At 36.7% G+C, this 18,186-nt stretch overlaps 1 long non-coding RNA gene across 2 annotated transcripts in view; it reads left to right on the top strand.

Annotated features, from left to right (window-relative positions):
• LOC137229088 (uncharacterized) overlaps window positions 1-18,186 on the top strand; it is a 388,100-nt gene that overhangs the window by 252,658 nt on the left and 117,256 nt on the right. For both annotated transcript variants that reach the window (XR_010945525.1, XR_010945526.1), the window contains exon 3: window positions 7,970-8,129. This is a non-coding gene — a long non-coding RNA (uncharacterized lncRNA). The remainder of the gene's footprint in view (window positions 1-7,969; window positions 8,130-18,186) is intronic.

Consider the following 18,186-nt stretch of genomic DNA (forward strand, 5'->3'; position numbering starts at 1 on the left):
CCAGTTGAAGCCGGAGACACATGGCCTTGACTCAGCCAATTTTAAGCTCCCATGATTTTTTTTTAACTTTAGGGATTAACAGAATGATGTAGTGACATAAAGCAAACTATCATGTTAACAATGTATCCAGGTGGGGCAGTGAGGAGTGTCCAGTGGCATGGCATCAATGGCTGAGTCCTCCCCTGACTCTTCTCAAAACGTGATCTTGACTATATTCCCCACTTTCTGGCCTTCTTTGATTCTTCCCAATTTCCTGAACTTGTTTCTTTAGCTTTCCACCTGATTTTGAGGACTTCTGATATTCTGTGTACAATACTGTTTCTGCTTAAGTTAGCCCAAGTCAGTTTTGGTGGCTTACAATCTAGAATCATGACTGAAACAAACATTAACCTAGAATCTTCACACAGAATGGAGTGAAGTGGGTAGAGATGACATGCCAGAATATTTAGTAGGCATCTACCATTGTCTAGGTAAGAAGGTTCATCCAAGTGACACCAGTTGAATGATGACAGTGGCAATCAGAATAGAGAGGAGGGGCTGCATGTAGGAGATATGATACTGGGTTGGATATGAGGTTGAACAGCCTGCATTATATGTTACTATTTCATTACCAAGGTTGATTATGCCTGATCTGGCTGGTTAGGTGAACATCTCACCTCTTTTTCTGTAGAACATGTACTTTCCTTCTGAAGATCTGAGGTGAAGAGGATGCCTTTTTTTAGTTGAAAGAGGATTTTAATTTTCAATCAAGGTTGATTGATACATCAGGTCATTGCAACTAATTGAAGTGAAGAAGAATGTAGGGTTGGGGAATGAAAAATGATTGCAAAGTTTAAGGTGGAGTGATTGGTTAAGCAACGGTATCATTAACTGAAATGGGGACATTGAAGGAGGAGCTAGTAGAGGGAAGGTGAATGATAATTGGACATTATTTAGCTAGCTTTGCTCCTAGTTCTAGTTCATTACTGGATGCCAGCTATCCATGTATTCTTTTCCTTTTTTTCCTCCTCCTCCCTCCCTCCTCCCCTCCTCCTTCCCTCCCTCCCTTCTCTTCATACATTAGTAATACATTTTCATAGTTTAAAAAAATCAAGCAGTCCAAAAGCACATACAATCATATGTTGCCTGGGTTCTCCTGGACCATTGAGAGCTGGACAAAGGATCTAAAACTTTACCCCATGCAATGTTTCCACTGCTTTCAATAAGATTTCTCTGGATGCCTGGGGGCTTCTTATTGTCTTACTCTTCTTATTGTCACTTTATTTTCAGGGATCTTCTTTACACATGACTATTTTATGTTGTATTTCCCAGAGGTTACATAAGCCCCGTTTACTGTTTTTCTTTTTTTTTTTTTTTTTTACAATAGCTTGCCCACATAGAACATTTATGCTATGTCAGATTTCTCTGGATGATGTACATCACCAGTAAGGATCCCTTTGAGCAATGCTACGAACATCTCAGAATCTCATTTTAGAGATTCTCTCTCCTCTAAAGAATTTCTTAATCACTTCACCCTCCTCTGTCTCTCATCTTTCTTGGATTCTTTCTTCTCATTCCTCACTCTCTCTCATCTGTTCTGCCACCTCCTGCCTCCTCTGGAATATTGCTCTCCTGGGTCATGCACAGGGATATTGCCCCATTCTTTGAAACCTTGTTATAAACCAACATCCATTCTCTGGGTTTTGCTATTTATTTCAAGTGCTTATCAGGTTATTGTTCCAAGAATAATTGCTTTCTCTGTAAAACAAATCCTTTTGCTAGCTACTAGTTATTTCTCTTCTTGTCACATACACTACACAGAGGTGCTATCTATTCATATCTACATATGACAGAAACTGAGTCCTCATGTATATATATCCATAGAGTATGTGCAATATTTGCATATGTGTCTTAAAAAATAAATTGGCTCATACCATACATAGTCTATGGTATAAATATCTCATTAAATCAGTATACATATATCTTCTTTTTATTATAAATGTACAACACATTTTTGACCATTTACCTATCAATGGACAATGAAGTTGTTCAGAAGTTTTCATTATAATAAGCAATGCTTTAATGACTATTCCTGTACATGTTTCATTTTGCCTCTGTGTGTTTCTAATGGTTAGATGACTAGAAATGAAACTACTGTGCCATAAAATTCAACATTTTAAAAAATTTTTATTTTAATTTAATTTTTTTGGCTGCATTGGGTCTTCATTGCTGTGCGCAGGCTTTCTCTAGTTGTGGTGAGCGGGGGCTACTCTTTGTTGTGGTGTGTGGGCTTCTCATTGTGGTGGCTTCTTTTGTTGTGGAGCACGAGATCTAGGCAAGTGGGCTTCAGTAGTTGCGGCTCATGGGCTCAGTAGTTATGGCTCGTGGCTTCTAGAGTGTAGGCTCAGTAGTTGTGGCTCATGAGCTTAGTTGCTCCGTGGCATGTTCAGTCTTCCCAGAGCAGGGATCAAACCTATGTCCCCTGAATTGGCAAATGGAATCTTAACCACTGTGCCACCAGGGAAGTCCCAAGATTCAACATTTTGATTAACATACTGCCCTTCAAAAAAGATGTTCCAATTTACAGTTCCACCATAATTTTTTTAGAATTTTTACTTCCTGCACCCTTGCTAACATTGAATCATTTTAATTTTTGTCAATATCTTTGCCAAAAATGGTATCTTGCTTTTATTTTAGCTTGTTTTTTCTTCAGTATTAGTGCAGCTGACCATCTTTTCAGATATTTATTTATTTATTTTTTAGTAAGTTACATGTCCACATCTTTCCATTTTAAATTCAAGTTTTGTCTTTAAAAATTAATTTATAGGAATTCTTCTTCCTTATCATATAATGATATAATGTGTTTGAAAATATTTTCTCACAGTATCCTGTATCTTATACCTTTGTTTCGAGTAGTCTTTAATCTTTTCCTTTTTTGAATCTGGGTTTTACATCTTGTTTAGGAAAGCATTCCTTTCTTTAAGATTGAAAGTGTTTTTAATATATTGTATTATACTTTAGCTTTTGAATCCAGGTGAAATTTATTTTTGTGTATGTTTGACAGAGTAACAGATTTTTTCTGAGTGTGGCTGACCCTATGTATACCATTTATTGGATGTTCTCATATTCAGTGCTTGTTATAGACTGAATGTTTGTGTCCCCTGCAAAATTCATATGTTGACATCCTAACCAACAAGGTTATAGTAGGTGATTAGGTCATGAGGGAAGAGTCCCTGTAAAAAGAGGCCCAAGAGAGCTCCCTTGCCCCCTTCCCATGTGAGGTTATAGTGAGAAGACCACTGTCTATGACCCAGGAAGCAGACCCTCACCAGACACTGAATCTGCCCACACCTAGGTCTTGAACTTCTAACCTCCAGAACTATGAGAAATAAATTTCTGTTGCTTAAAAGCTACATAATCGATGGTATTCTATTATAGCACCGTGAATGGCCTAAAACACCCCTGGTTTGAAATGCCTTTTTTTCTTTCTTAAATCTTAATTTTCTTTCATTGACCTGTATTTAATAATTCTGGGCTGATACCATTTGATCTTATAACTATACCTTGTAGTGACATATTCTAAGGATTTAGAAACTGATTTTTTCATTCAGTGTATTACTTTTACTTAGTTGTTTTAATTTTAATAGCAGTATTACTTAACTTTTTATGTAGGCAAAAAGAAATCAGTGTAAAATAAAATAATCTGAATAAAAATTTAATGTTCAATGTGTATTGGAAATAACCATATGAACTCATGATTTTTTATTAATTAAAAATTATATTTTCTAGCTCTGTTCAGGAAAGGGAGAATAAACTACCTCTAGCCGTGAACCTTTTTAGTACTCTGATATGGGTCTCTAAATATAATTCACCACAGATAACAAGGTTCCTTAAAGGCTATGGCAGTTTCTAAGTATGAAACAGGTAATGTAAAAAAGTGAGCCAAGGGACTTCCCTGGTGGTGCAGTGGTTAAGCATCTGCCTGCAATGAAGGGGACACGGGTTCAATCCCTGGTCGGGGAAGATCCCACATGCCGCCGATCGACTAAACCCGTGTGCCACAACTACTGAGCCTGTGCTCTAGAGCCTGTGAGCCACAACTACTGAGCCTGCGTGCCTAGAGCCTGTGCTCCTCAACGAGAGAAGGCACCGCAATGAGAAGCCTGTGCACCGCAATGAAGAGTAACCCCCACTCGCTACAACTAGAGAAAGCCCATGCGCAGCAACGAAGACCCAACGCAGCCAAAAATAAAATAAATGAATAAACAAATTATAAAAAAAAAGAAAAGAAAAGTGAGCCAAGGAGATCTTGTTGTACCAAAAAGCAAAGAGGGGGCTTCCCTGGTGGCGCAGTGGTTGAGAGTCCACCTGCCAATGCAGGGGACGTGGGTTTGTGCCCTGGTCCGGGAAGATCCCACATGCCGCGGAGTGGCTGGGCCCGTGAGCCATGGTAGCTGAGCCTGCGCATCCGGAGCCTGTGCTCCGCAGCGGGAGAGGCCACAACAGTGAGAGGCCCGCGTACCGCAAAAAACAAAAAAAAAGCAAAGAGGCTTTCAAGGACTCATGGAGTCTTATCAAAACAGCATAGAAGCCAAGGGCTCCTTGGCTGAAGGTGGACAATTTTATCATTGAAAGAAAAATGGCTATGATTGATTTGAAACGCATGGATACAGTCCATAATGATATCATAAAGAAAACAAAATAAGCCTATTTCTTATCAGCAGAGATGACCATTATACTAACTTTTTAACATATACATTGGTAATTAAAAAGAAAGGATTAAACATTTATTCTTCCATTTATTCTAGCTGGAAATGAATTTCAGAGAAGCCAAAGTGTCTCAGTTAAAAACAGATTTTTTTTTAAGAATGGCAACTAATCAATGTGGAATAAATAGTACAGTTAGAAAAATCTTTTTTAAAAATCCATATTGGAATAATTGATTCAGGCAAAGATTATTAGTGCATGCTAAACCATTAAGTGCGGTGCTGGGAAACTCAAAATTTCATGGTGACAAATTACAAGCCTAAGGATTTCTTTACGGTTGCAAAAGGAAAGAATCTAACTTGGCAGTGGAGTAATCAGGCTCTCCCCACGCAAACCCAATGATCAACTATACCAACACTAGCAGTGGACAACCAGATGTTTTGTATCTCTAAATACGATGCTAAAAGTAGAAGCAGTGTCACCTATTAAACATTTCTACTAAAAAAGTTAAACCTGAGTCTAAACAAAGCTTTACATCTAACTTCTATTTTTCAGGAAATAGTGGGCATAAAAAAAGAAAATGCTAAACAAGACCATGAAAAAAACAGTCAGAAAAATCTCAAACATAGTTCATAACATAGGACAACTTATATAATTTTCCTGTTTTGATCTTTAAGTCAATGACAAGAAAAGAAAAAGTGTGTCTGTATGTGTATATGTGTGTAGTAATATGAGTCCTACTGTATACTAAAAGACACAAAATATACAACAACCAAATGCCACATGCAGATCCTGCAGGGATCCTGGTTTGAACCTATTAGCAATGAAAATTATCTTTAGGATAATTACGAATATTTGAATATGAACTGAGTAATAGAATTATTATTAATTTTGTTAAATATTATACTTTTTTTGTGGTTGTATAGAAAAATATTCCTAGTTTTTAGAAATGCATTCTAAAATACTTTGGACCAGAGTGTCATAAAGTCCTTAATTTTTAAAATATATTACAGTAAATAAATACATAAACAAATATGGTTAAATATTAATTGTTATGTCTAAGTGTTAAGCTTATGGCTATTTATTTTATAGTGTGCCTATATATGTCTACTTTTCTTTGTATTTGAAAAATTTTATAATAAGAAGTTGAATAAGTAAAATAAAATATTATGTATATAACTTATATATCATAAGTTATTTATTTTTAGGATTCAAATAAAAAGGTCTTAAGATATTTAAATTAAGGTTTTATTTTATATATGTGTTTATTATATTGTGTCTTGCTATCCAGTAGTACACCTTTCCATTTATTCAGAATCTTAAAGAAATGTTATTCAGTACTTTTATGGTTTTCTTCATGTAGAACTTGAATATTTCCTGTTAGATGCTTTTCTAAGTATCTTAAGTGTGTAGTTACTCTTGTCTAGTTGCAGTTGCTATTGACCAGAAAAGTAATGGCCCATAGGGAAATTGATCTTATTTTTTGGCCATCTTGCTGGACTCTTTAGTGGTAATAGATAGTTTTACAATTTTATATTTTCCTTTCTAATAGTCCCTTTTAATTGTAAAAAGTAAAATGCATACAAAGACCTATATAAAACATAAATATACAGGGCAATGGAATATTATTAATCGATCATAAATATAATCACCTCCCAAATTAAAAAAAAACTGAAAACTTCCAGCACTCCCTGCCTTGTGTCCATTCTATTTCACATGATTTGACTGATCTACTAGCCATTCTGAAATTTAATTTTCTAGGTCATAATTATTTTGCAATACATTCTTACTTTTTTGAGTTTTATCCAAGAAATTCTGAATTCAAAGAATACCAAGTGTGGTCATCAGCATAAAATAGAGTATTATATCTATAAGATGTTTTATGTAAGCCTTATACAAGCCACAAAGCAAAAAGCTACAGTAGATTCACAAAAGATAAAGAGAAGAGAATCAAAGCATACCACTATGAAAAATCATCAATTCAAGAAGGAAGGCAGCAAGTGAGGAAGAAAGGAACAAGGAAATTACATAACGGCCAGAAAAGAATAAGATGGCAAATAGTAAGTTTTTAACTATGAATAATTACTCTAAATGTAAATTGATTGAATTCTCCAATCAAAAGACATAAAGTGGATGGATGGATAAAAAAACAAGACCCAACTATATGCTGCCTGCAAGAGGCTCACTTCAGCTTTAAGGACACACATAGGCTCAATGTGAAGAGATGGAAAAAGATATCCCATACAAGTGGAAACCAAAAGAGAGCAGGGATAGCTATACTTTGTCAGACAAAATAGACTTTAAGCCAAAAATGATAACAAGAGTCAAAGACATTATCATATAAAAATAAAGGGGTTAATACATCAAGAAGATATGACATTCATTAATATATATGCATCCAACGTTGGAGCACTAACAACATGAAGCAAATACTAACAGCACTGAATGGACAAATAAACAACAATACAATAATAGTAGGGAACTTCAACATACCACTTTCAACAGCTGGTAGGTTAATCAGACAGAAAATCAACAAGGAAACATTGGACTTGACCCATAATTTAGAGCAAACCTAACAGACATATACAGAATATTCCATCTACCAGCAGTAGAATACACATTCTTCTTAAGTGCACATGGAACATTCTCTAGGGTAGATTATGTGACAGGTCACAGACAAATCTTAGCGAATTTAAGAAGGTTGAAATCATATGTGGCATCTTTTCTGTTTTTGATTTTAGCAAACTAAAAATCAATAACAAGAGGAAAGACAAGTACTGTATGATATCACTTATATGTGGAATCAAAAAAAGCCAAACTCATAGAAACAGAGAGTATAGTGGTGGTTACCAGGGGCTGGGGGGAGTGGGGGCAATGGGGAGATGTTGGTCAAATGACTCAAACCTAAGATGCATAAATTCGGGGGATCTAATGTACAATGTGGTGATTATAGTTACTAATACTGTATTGTATACTTGACAGTTGCTAAGAGAATAGACCTTAAATATTTACACCATAAAGAAATGATAATTATGGGATGTGATGGAGGTGTTAACTGATGCTATGGTGGTACTTATTTGCAATATATATGTGTAACAAATTAATAAGTTATACATCTTAAACTTTCAAAATGTTATATGTTACTTATAGCTCAAAAAAAAACGGGAAAAAAACATTTGAAGTGAGGACAAAGGTGGAGGATAGAAGGGGAAATTGTCTTCTAAATTTGAACAGTGTCGACAGTTATTGGGAAAGCAGGATGCCTTTTTTTTTTTTTTTTTAGATTTGCTGATGGAACAGAAGGATGTTAAAGAAAAATGAAAACAAAGCTGTACTTTCTTACCATATTACCACCCAAAAAGAAATCTATTAAGTGAAATAACAGAAAAGTGTGTGCAGTCTAAACTGGAGTTACTGACAAGTATTTAAAGTATCTGCAACAGGTATGAAACCCCCAAACCCCAGCAGTGTTTTCATAGGAATTAAAGAAAGGGAGTTGCTGTCTCCCTCCATGATTTTTTGGCCTGCATAAAATGATAAGCACATTTAAGACAGATTTGAGACTAGATCCTGAAACTGTCCAACCCAATTTTATATCTGAAGACAGAAAAAGTGCCACTTGTAGAAAATCAAATGTTCCTTACAGTGCCAGGAAGCTTACTTTTCACCTTCCTGTCCTGAGTTCTGAAGGGTTTGAGGTTGGCATGCACTACTGGCAGGTAGAAGTGAGACACAGGTGACTGGCTGTAAGTGTGTGGAAGGAATCTTTCCCCAGTGATGCTCTTACGTGAGCATCCTCCAAGGATGGCTGCTGGCAGATCCAGCGCTACACTAGTCTCTGTGGTACAGGGAATACAGGAAGACTCATATGGGTTGGCATTCTTTTGGATTATGAGTTGGGAGAGGTTTCACTTTATAATATGAATAGATCTCAACATTTATAGCTTCAGTGATACATTTACAGAAAAAATTTAGGCCTTATTTCTCTACTGGGCTTACTTCAAACTCTTACAATCTGTAAAATCACAAATGAATGGTGAAGGATCTAGAAGACTATTCACATCTGTTTTATTTTCTTTCTGTGTTCATGAAATTTTTTAAGGATGTATAATCCTTGCTTAATTTTGGGGATAATCTGCTTTCCACAGTTAGGGAGATTTTTTTCTTCAATAAGCCAAAGTAACTAATTTTTTGGTATTTCTGCTTCCATAACTAATTGTAATGTATGTAATACCTATTCTACAGGGATGATATGTGAATCAATTACAAAATGCTTTAGCACTTCCAAAAGGGAGGACCTCAGAATTACCACTTCTTCTTGCCCATCTTGTTTTCTCAATGCCAATAAATGTATTTTATCATATTAAAAAAAGATAGCAAATACAAGACATTTTCTCTCTTGCTTCAGCTTACTTATTAGTTTCATCTGTTGGGAATATATTACATTAATCTACAAATTTTTTGGTTACAGTTATATGACTTTTTCTGTGTGTATATATATATACATCTACATATACATATACATATATATATAAAATACATGTATATAGAATATAATTAAGTATACATATATAGTACTAATAAGTTAATTTGAAAAATTATTTTTTTCCTAGAACACGTATTCAGGTTTTGGTATTAATTAGGTGCACTCATGAAAAGATGCTCGACATGCTAATCATTAGAGAAATGCAAATCAAAACCACAATGAGATACCACCTCTCACTGGTCAGAATGGCCATCATCAAAAAATCTACAAACAATAAATGCTGGAGAGAGTGTGGAGAAAAGGGAACCCTCCTGCCCTGTTGGTGGGAATGTAAATTGATACAGCCACTATGGAGAACAGTATTGAGGTATCTTAAAAAACTAAAAATAGAACTACAGTATGACCCAGCAATCCCACTACTGGGCATATACCCTGAGAAAACCATAATGCAAAAAGATACGTGTATCCAAGTGTTCATTGCAGCACTATTTACAATAGCCAAGACATGGAAATAACCTAAAGGTCCATCAACAGAAGAATGGATACAGAAGATGTGGTACATATCTACAATGGAATATTACTCAGCCATAAAAAGGAATGAAACGGAATCATTTGTAGTGATGTGGATGGACCTAGAGTTTGTCATACAGAGTGAAGAGAAAAACAAATACCATATATTAACGCATATATATGGAATCTAGAAAAATGGTACTGATGAACCTAGTGGCAGGGCAAGAATACAGACACAGACATAGTTAATGGACTTGTGGACACAGGCTGGGGAAGGGAGGGTGGGGCGAATTGAGAGAGTAGCATTGACATATATACACTACCATGTGTAAAATAGATAGCTAGTGGGAAGCTGCTTTGTGAGAGACAGATATTCAAAAAATTTTCAACTCAGTGTAGAAAGCTGTAAATATACCACCTTTGAGTATAATTCTCAGATATTTAGCCTCCCTAAAAGTTATGTTTTACTTTCCTAGGACACAAGTATTTTGAACTTAAAATTTTCTTTTTCATTAGTAATTTCCAAAAATAAATCACAGTAAACCACCCACTGTTAGAACAAGTTCATCTGGATTAATCAGATTTAAATGGGAGGCAGAGCTGAGGGACATCTTGTGAATTGTGAAGAGGCTTTGTAATCAAGATGTAAACACTAAGATCTATAGAACTTTTGAAGAACAGGAGAAATCATTATTTTGATGTCCTCCTTTCCAATTTTCTCATCAAAATGCAAACATATGGTACTTAGTATTTCCTAATTATAATTTATTAATCAAGTATTAAAAAGCTGCATTTTAGGAATTTGCAGGCAGTAATGATGAGATATCTTGATGACTTTGGTAACCATATTTTTAAAATTCTGGCCTTGGTCCTATCCTAAAAAAAGAGGATTTGTACTGTTTAAAGCAATTCAAATTGCTCTATACCAGCAACAATTCTGGAATAGATATATGTACAAATTAAATCTTATGTGGCAATTTTGATTTAAGATTTCTTATTAATTTTATATCTTCTCATCTTTACTAAACATTTAATTTCTGTTACTTATATATAAAATATATGATTAGGTATAAATTTAGTAACTAAATATTGACACTTGGTGAATTTTTGCCTCTGAATTGCTTTCTTATGGTGCTATTTTATCTTTTTTTTTTTAAATCTGGGGTCAAATGGATTGGATAGGAAATGTTGGAGATAAGTTAAATGTCATGTAATTGAAATGTTATTCAGTTACTGAGGTCTGCCATCACAAGAAGTGTACAGCTAATGAAACCAAACTATTTAACATGAGTTTTACATACGTGGCAAAAACTTTGCTACATAAAAGCACTAACTTGCTTGATTACTGCTGGTTCAGTCCAGGTTGAACACAGCTCTTTTTTCGGGGTCCATGGCTATATATGCCCTGCTGGTAGTAAAGTGGCTTTCTTGATAACTGAGCTTTAACAAAGCACACTCAAGAGATACTAAATGAGGGGGTAGTTTGATTAAGGACTTGTATGGGTAACTATTTTTTAAGACTGATTTGAATACAGTAGAAATCTGAGTTGAGATTTTAGATTATAGCAGAGAAAGTATGCCAAAGAAAGTAATAATTTGTAACCCAAATGAATACTTTCATCCCTTTACAGTTATTGAAATGCATCTTACACTTTAATTTTGGCTTAAATATGTAAAAGCAAGTATTTTTTTATGCCTCTGATATCTGAACACCTCCTTAGAAGGCCCTAAAAATTTAATACTCGTATTCATGGCAAAGTCTGTACTGAAGTAGAGTCCAATGTAAGTTTTTGATATGGCCATGCCAAATTTCAGTATATTTTTCCTTGATCTTAATGGGTGTCTTATAATGATAAATTTTGAAGGGACTCAGAGCATGGAGATGTTAAATAAAAATTTGGCATTGAAGGTTTAGTAGTAGAATATGGCACAAAGTATATAATCAACAAATTTACCAAGTTCTAGGCACTGTTTGAGGCACTAGAATTTCTTCAGTGAACAAACAGTCTCAATTTCCCGACCTCTTGCAGCATGAATTCTGGTGGGGAGAGATAGATGATAAACCAAAAAGCATAACACATCGTATGTCAAATAATATCAGTGTGATGGAGAAAATGAACCAGGAAACAGGATATGAAGGTTTTGGGGTGGTAGAGTTTGAAATTTTAAAGTGTGTTTAGAAATGGCCTCTGAGAATTTGCCATTTCAGCAAAAACCTGAAGCAGATGAGTGATCCTTGCAAATATCTGTGGGAAGAGCATTTCGGGCGTGAAGAACAGCAAGTGAGAATGTCCTGAGGTGGGAACTTGTCAGCGTGTTCCAGGAATAGCCGGGCAACCCTGTGGCAGGAGTGGGATGAGTGGAGATTTTTATAATAAATGGGGATTTTTATGTAGAGATTTTAGGCTTTGAGGGAGCATTGTTTTTACTTTGAGTGAAATAGGAGGTCATTGGAGGGTTTTGAGCAGAAGAATAATATAACCTGACTTACATTTTAATAGAATCCCTCTGACTTCTATGTTGAAAACTACTCTGGCTTCTGTGTTCTCTTCTCCCTTCTCTGGGAGAGGGGTTCAGATAGAGCAGCTAAGAGATAGCAATGTCACAGACTGTCATAAAGAGAAGGTTTGGGGATGTATTTTGAAGAGAGTACTGGAAAGATTCGCTCATGGATTGGATGTGAGATGTGAGAGAAAGAGTCAAGCATGAGTTGAGTGGCTTAAGTCAGTAAGTGGTTGAAGCTGCCATTTATCAGGATGGGAAGATTGTTGGAAAAGATTTGGGGAAGGGTACAATATGTGAGCAAGATTTGATGGGCCTGTAGCAATTCTCCAGGAGAGAGCAAGGGTGTGGAAGTAAAGATGTACTAGGCAAAGGGATCATTGTGTGCAGTGTCACTGAACCTTGGAAATACTTTAATTGTTTGGGAAGTGGTGAGATATTCAGTGTGGTGTAAGCAGTGTACATTAGGGGCTGGCAGACTATAGCTCACAGGCCAAATCCAGCACACTGCCTTTTCTTTTTTATAGTCCATAAGCTGTACAAATGGTTGAGAAAAAATTAAAAGAAGAATAATATTTTGTGGCATGTGAAAATTAGATGAAATTCACATTTCAGTGTCCGCAAGTAAAGTTTGATTGGAATGCAACCATGCTCATTCATTCATCTATTGCCTGTGGCTGTTTTTGCACTAAAATGGCATATTAAATTGTTGTGACAGAGACTAAATGGCCTGCAAAGGTGAAAATACTTACCCTCTTGCCCTTTATAGAAAAAGTTTGCTAGAGTCAAAATGGAGCATTATTTGGGGGCAGATCGTGAAGTACCTTGTGTGCCTTGCTAAAGAATTGGGCCTTGATTGTAGGCAACAGGAAGATATCAAGGGTGGCTATCTTCCTAAAATATTACAAATAATACAGGAAAAATCCTAGCCCAACCTTATTCCCAGCTGGAGGAACAAACATGGAGACAGCAATGATTTGCCCAGAGGTTCCCAGCACTTCAGTGCAAAGACTAGGCAAGGACTGTAGTGTGTCAGTGCCCAGAATCATAGTTTTACTCCCGTTGTTCATCATCTGCTGTGGAGCTTCTGCATACAGGGAAGTTCCTCCAAAGATCTCATAGAATGTGCATGTCCGCTATAGAATGTCAGGAGAGAGAATTACTAGAGTTTAATGTTTTATCCGAACTTAACTACATGTTTATTTCATAATCAATGAAATTTGTGAAAAGAACCTTCATAAACTTTGAATGAAATTATAATGAAAATTGAGCCATTATTTTAATAAAGTTTGATCCAGAGCAAAGCTGAATTAGGCTAAAATTCGGCACTTCTTCCTCTTCTTATTGGAATATTCTTATTTGACTCCTTATCCCTTCATCCCATCCTGTTTCCCTTAAGCTATGAAAAGGCAAGTGTTAGCAGCAGGCCTGTAGCACGGTCTCTCATTATTGTCATGGATTCCTAAAATTAATGATTGGAGGCATATCACTAATTCTAGCTACTGTTGAATGGGGGAGCTTTTATGGATTTACAACTTATTCCAGGGAGTGAAGCAAGAAGAAGCGTTAGGAAGGATTCTGTTATTGCCAGTGCTATGGTTGAACAGTGTATCTGAGCTGGAAAACCCAACCACAGGGGAAATGATGGGGGTGTAAAGAGGTAATAAATGGAAACGGGAATGTCATAGCAAACAGAGGTGGGACATATCCCAGGGAAGAATGCAATAAGAGCAAGAGAATAATACTCTAAGCTCTCCCTCTCAGGTCTAAGGCTGACAAATGGTGGATGCTGGGAGAAACTTCTTGATCTCTTTTTTCTGAAGAAGGGGAATTGGACTCTACTTGAATAATTTGAGAAAAGAAGTGATGCAGCATGCTCTCATGAATGAACTTACTGCAGCTAACTACGGCTCTCTTTCAGGTCATTGTTTACAGGCTGTATTTACCATTCTGGTTATTTCTCAGTTGACCTGAGAGAAATGCTCTTGCTGAATCCTACTGGATGGAGATGCCAAACAGCAGAGCATCAGCATTCTGTGTGGGCCTAAGTCATGATGATGCATTGCTGCAGCAGCTGCCTGGATATGATGGAAAGCAGATTGTGCCTTCTGCCAAGTATTTTAGAGCTTGATTTGTCCCTTTGAATATATCAAATGTAAATGTGCATGGAGCACATTTAAAGAAAGCTGAAATGGAACCCAGTGATCCCATATTACCAGTCAGTCTCTTTTGGAGGTACACAAAGGATGGTTATGGAAAGCATTATGGTGCACTCAGATGGAGTTGTGTTTGAGGGTAGAATATATCCAATTGACAGCCTCATGTGGCACACAGTATTTTTCCTTGTAGCCTATATTTCCAAACTGCGTATGTCCCATACATGTTAAATGGCAGCAACATATGTGGTAGCTTGATAAGAAATGACCTTGTCACGCCAGATGTTCTTTGGAGACGGCTTTGGGTATTGAGTCAGTTTGAAATGTTTCTGGATGATCATCATGGTAGTAAGAGAGACTTGTTAACCCAAACAGTGACACTAGAGGGAGCTCTCTTTCAAAAATCACCATAGAGAAGCTAGTAAAGCTATACATAAATAAATGAATTGAACAGATATTCAACTGGAGCGCTCTAATCATCAACAACACTAGGAGAGGGTGTGTATCCTCCCCAAGGAAGGACTATTGGATATTCTAGTCACTCCTGAATATGAAGTTTTTAAAGGCCGGTGGCCAAGAGTGTTCCAAAGGCTAGGTTGGGTGGATACACTTATGGGAACAATATGATAAGCCTAAATTATGCCACTGGACAGTGAAGGTTTTATCACTGTCGTCTAATGACCCAAGTGTCATGGCTAGAAAATAAATATCTTCCCTTTGTAACCGATTTGGATGCACAGATGATGAATACTCTGTGCTGTACCTATGGGAGGTAGAGGAGTGGCATTAGAAAATGACACACGGGGACCTAACCTGTGTCTGTAACCCTGTCCGTTAGTGTCCAAGATATGGTTATATCAAACACCAGTGGAATCTAGAATGTCCCAAACAATACCTTCTAAGTCACCGTTCCAGTCATTGGGAATATGTGGTACACGTGAAAATTTCATTTGTGTTGGAAGGAATGCAGAATGACACCATAATTTTGACTAATTTCATGGTGTGTTAAGTGTTACCTTAATCTTTCTGCCAAAGCTGTGTAGTGTAACACGTGGCTTGTTAATCAACGAAATTATACAATAATTAGAAAATATTTGGGGAGGTTGATTTGAAGCTCACAAATAATATATGCATGGAAACTAATTGGCCAGAAATATGAGTGAATTTGGCCTTACTTTACAAATAATTGCATACACTCCATCAAAACATATAAATGATTCAAATAACTATAGGTGAGAAAGAGAAAAGAGTAACCAAACTTGTAAGAGAATGTCAAAAGATACATGAAGGGATGTGGCCATAATTGAGTCCATTGGGTAGGCTCAATTTTGGTAGTTGTCAGGATGTTGTTGGACTTATTCTTCTGTATAAAATATTGTAAGACAGGCCTTCTCTGGTGGCGCAGTGGTTGAGAGTCTGCCTGCCGATGCAGGGGACACGGGTTCGTGCCCCGGTCCGGGAAGATCCCGCATGCCGCGGAGCGGCTGTGCCCGTGAGCCATGTGCGTCCGGAGCCTGTGCTCCGCAACGGGAGAGGCCACAGCAGTAAGAGGCCCGCATACCGCAAAAAAAAAAAAAAAAAAAAAAAATATATATATATATATATATAGTAAGAAAAATAATGAAAAGAAGCTCAAGAAATAAGTGTCAAGGAGGTATTGACTAATGTCAGAATGTGGATTGGAAAGGAAAATGCTAGACGCAGACCTGCAAGTCATTTTCTCTGTTTGCTACGGGATGCTCCTGGAAAGAAAAATATACCAAAACTCCTTGTAAAAATCTAAAAGATAGAAATGGCAAACACAGCAATGGTATTTTCTAGCAAGAGTATTTTTATACATGGAGTATTTATAGTATATGTATCTAATCTGTCTAGGACTGCTTGTATTAAACCTGTGTGAATTTAAGGGTCCTGGCTAACTGGAAAATATCACATAAGCTATGTTAACAACTGTGTACAAAATGGAGATATTTCATGACAGAAACACCTCTCTTTTATTAAAGTAATGCTTCTGCATACAACACATAAAACTCATGTATTAAATCTACACCACAGCAGGCACTAATGCAGCATTAAACAACCTGGGGAGTGGCATTGGCTATCCCAGACTTCTCCATCCTTCCCTTTTCTCATGATTTCCTGTCTCCTTGAAATTATTTGTGCAGCTTAATTCTAGATAACATCTCTGATCCTTTGCATCTGATTTGACAGTTCACGCCTTTTGATCATTTCAAGCTATAGCCCTCAATGCCCAAGACTGACCACTCTAACCCTTTAAATTGGCTTCCTAGGTTTTTTCACATCCAAGCCTTTCCTCTCTAAAGCCATATCAAAACTTGCCTGCTCCTTGATCAGGGTCCTCTAGATCTTGCTCTCAATTCATAAATTAATCATTAATAATTAATATATACTTATCATTATTATCTTTCGTAGTGTTTTCTGGTTAAAGAAATGGATCTGGGGTCACGTGTCTTAACACAAAACTACGGTGACAGGATACGTTATTTTCTAGTTTTCTAATTTATTTATTTATTTATATCTTTATTGGAGTATAATTGCTTTACAATGTTGTGTTAGTTTCTGCTTTATAACAAAGTGAATCAGCTATACATATACATATATCCCCATATCACCTCCCTCTTGCATCTCCCTCCCACCCTCCTGATCCCACCCCTCTAGGTGGTCACAAAGCACCGAGCTCATCTCCCTGTGCTATGCAGATGCTTCCCACTAGCTGTTTTATATTTGGTAGTCTATATATTTCAATGCTACTCTCTCACTTCATCCCAGCTTACCCTTTGCCCACCCCGTGTCCTCAAGTCCATTCTCTACATCTGCATCTTTATTCCTGTCCTGCCCCTAGGTTCTTCAGAACCATTTTTTTTTTTAGATTCCATATATATGTGTTAGCATGCGGTATTTGTTTTTCTCTTTCTGACTTACTTCACTCTGTGTGACAGACTCTATGTCCATCCACCTCACTACAAATAACTCAATTTCGTTTCTTTTTATGGCTGAGTAGTATTCCATTGTATATATGTGCCACATCTTCTTTATCCATTCATCTGTTGATGGACACTTAGGTTGCTTCCATGTCCTGGTTATTGTAAATAGAGCTGCAATGAACATTGTGGTACATGACTCTTTTTTTTTTTTTTTACATCTTTATTGGAGTATACTTGCTTTACAGTGGTGTGTTAGTTTCTGCTTTATAACAAAGTGAATCAGTTATACATACACATATGTTCCCATATCTACTCCCTCCTGCATCTCCCTCCCACCCTCCCTATCCCATCCCTCCAGGTGGTCACAAAGCACTGAGCTGATCTCCCTGTGCTATGCAGCTGCCTCCCACTAGCTATCTGTCTTACACTTGGTAGTGTATATATGTCTATGCCACTCTCTCGCCTTATCACAGCTTACCCTTCCCCCTCCCCATATCCTCAAGTCCATTCTCTAGTAGGTCTGTGTCTTTATTCCTGTCTTACCCCTACGTTCTTCATGACATTTTTTTTCTTAAATTCCATATATATTTGTTAGCATACAGTACCTGTCTCTCTCTTTCTGACTTACTTCACTCTGTATGACAGACTCCACGTCCATCCACCTCATTACAAATAGCTCAGTTGCATTTCTTTTTATGGCTGAGTAATATTCCATTGTATATATGTGCCACATCTTCTTTATCCATTCATCTGATGATGGACATTTAGGTTGTTTCCATCTCTGGGCTATTGTAAATAGAGCTGCAATGAATATTTTGCTACATGACTCTTTTTGAATTATGGTTTTCTCAAGTATATGCCCAGTAGTGGGATTCCTGGGTCATATGGTAGTTCTATTTTT

This window comes from Pseudorca crassidens, chromosome 8 (genome assembly GCF_039906515.1).
Source record: "Pseudorca crassidens isolate mPseCra1 chromosome 8, mPseCra1.hap1, whole genome shotgun sequence".
In the NCBI taxonomy this organism is placed as follows: Eukaryota; Metazoa; Chordata; class Mammalia; order Artiodactyla; family Delphinidae; genus Pseudorca; species Pseudorca crassidens.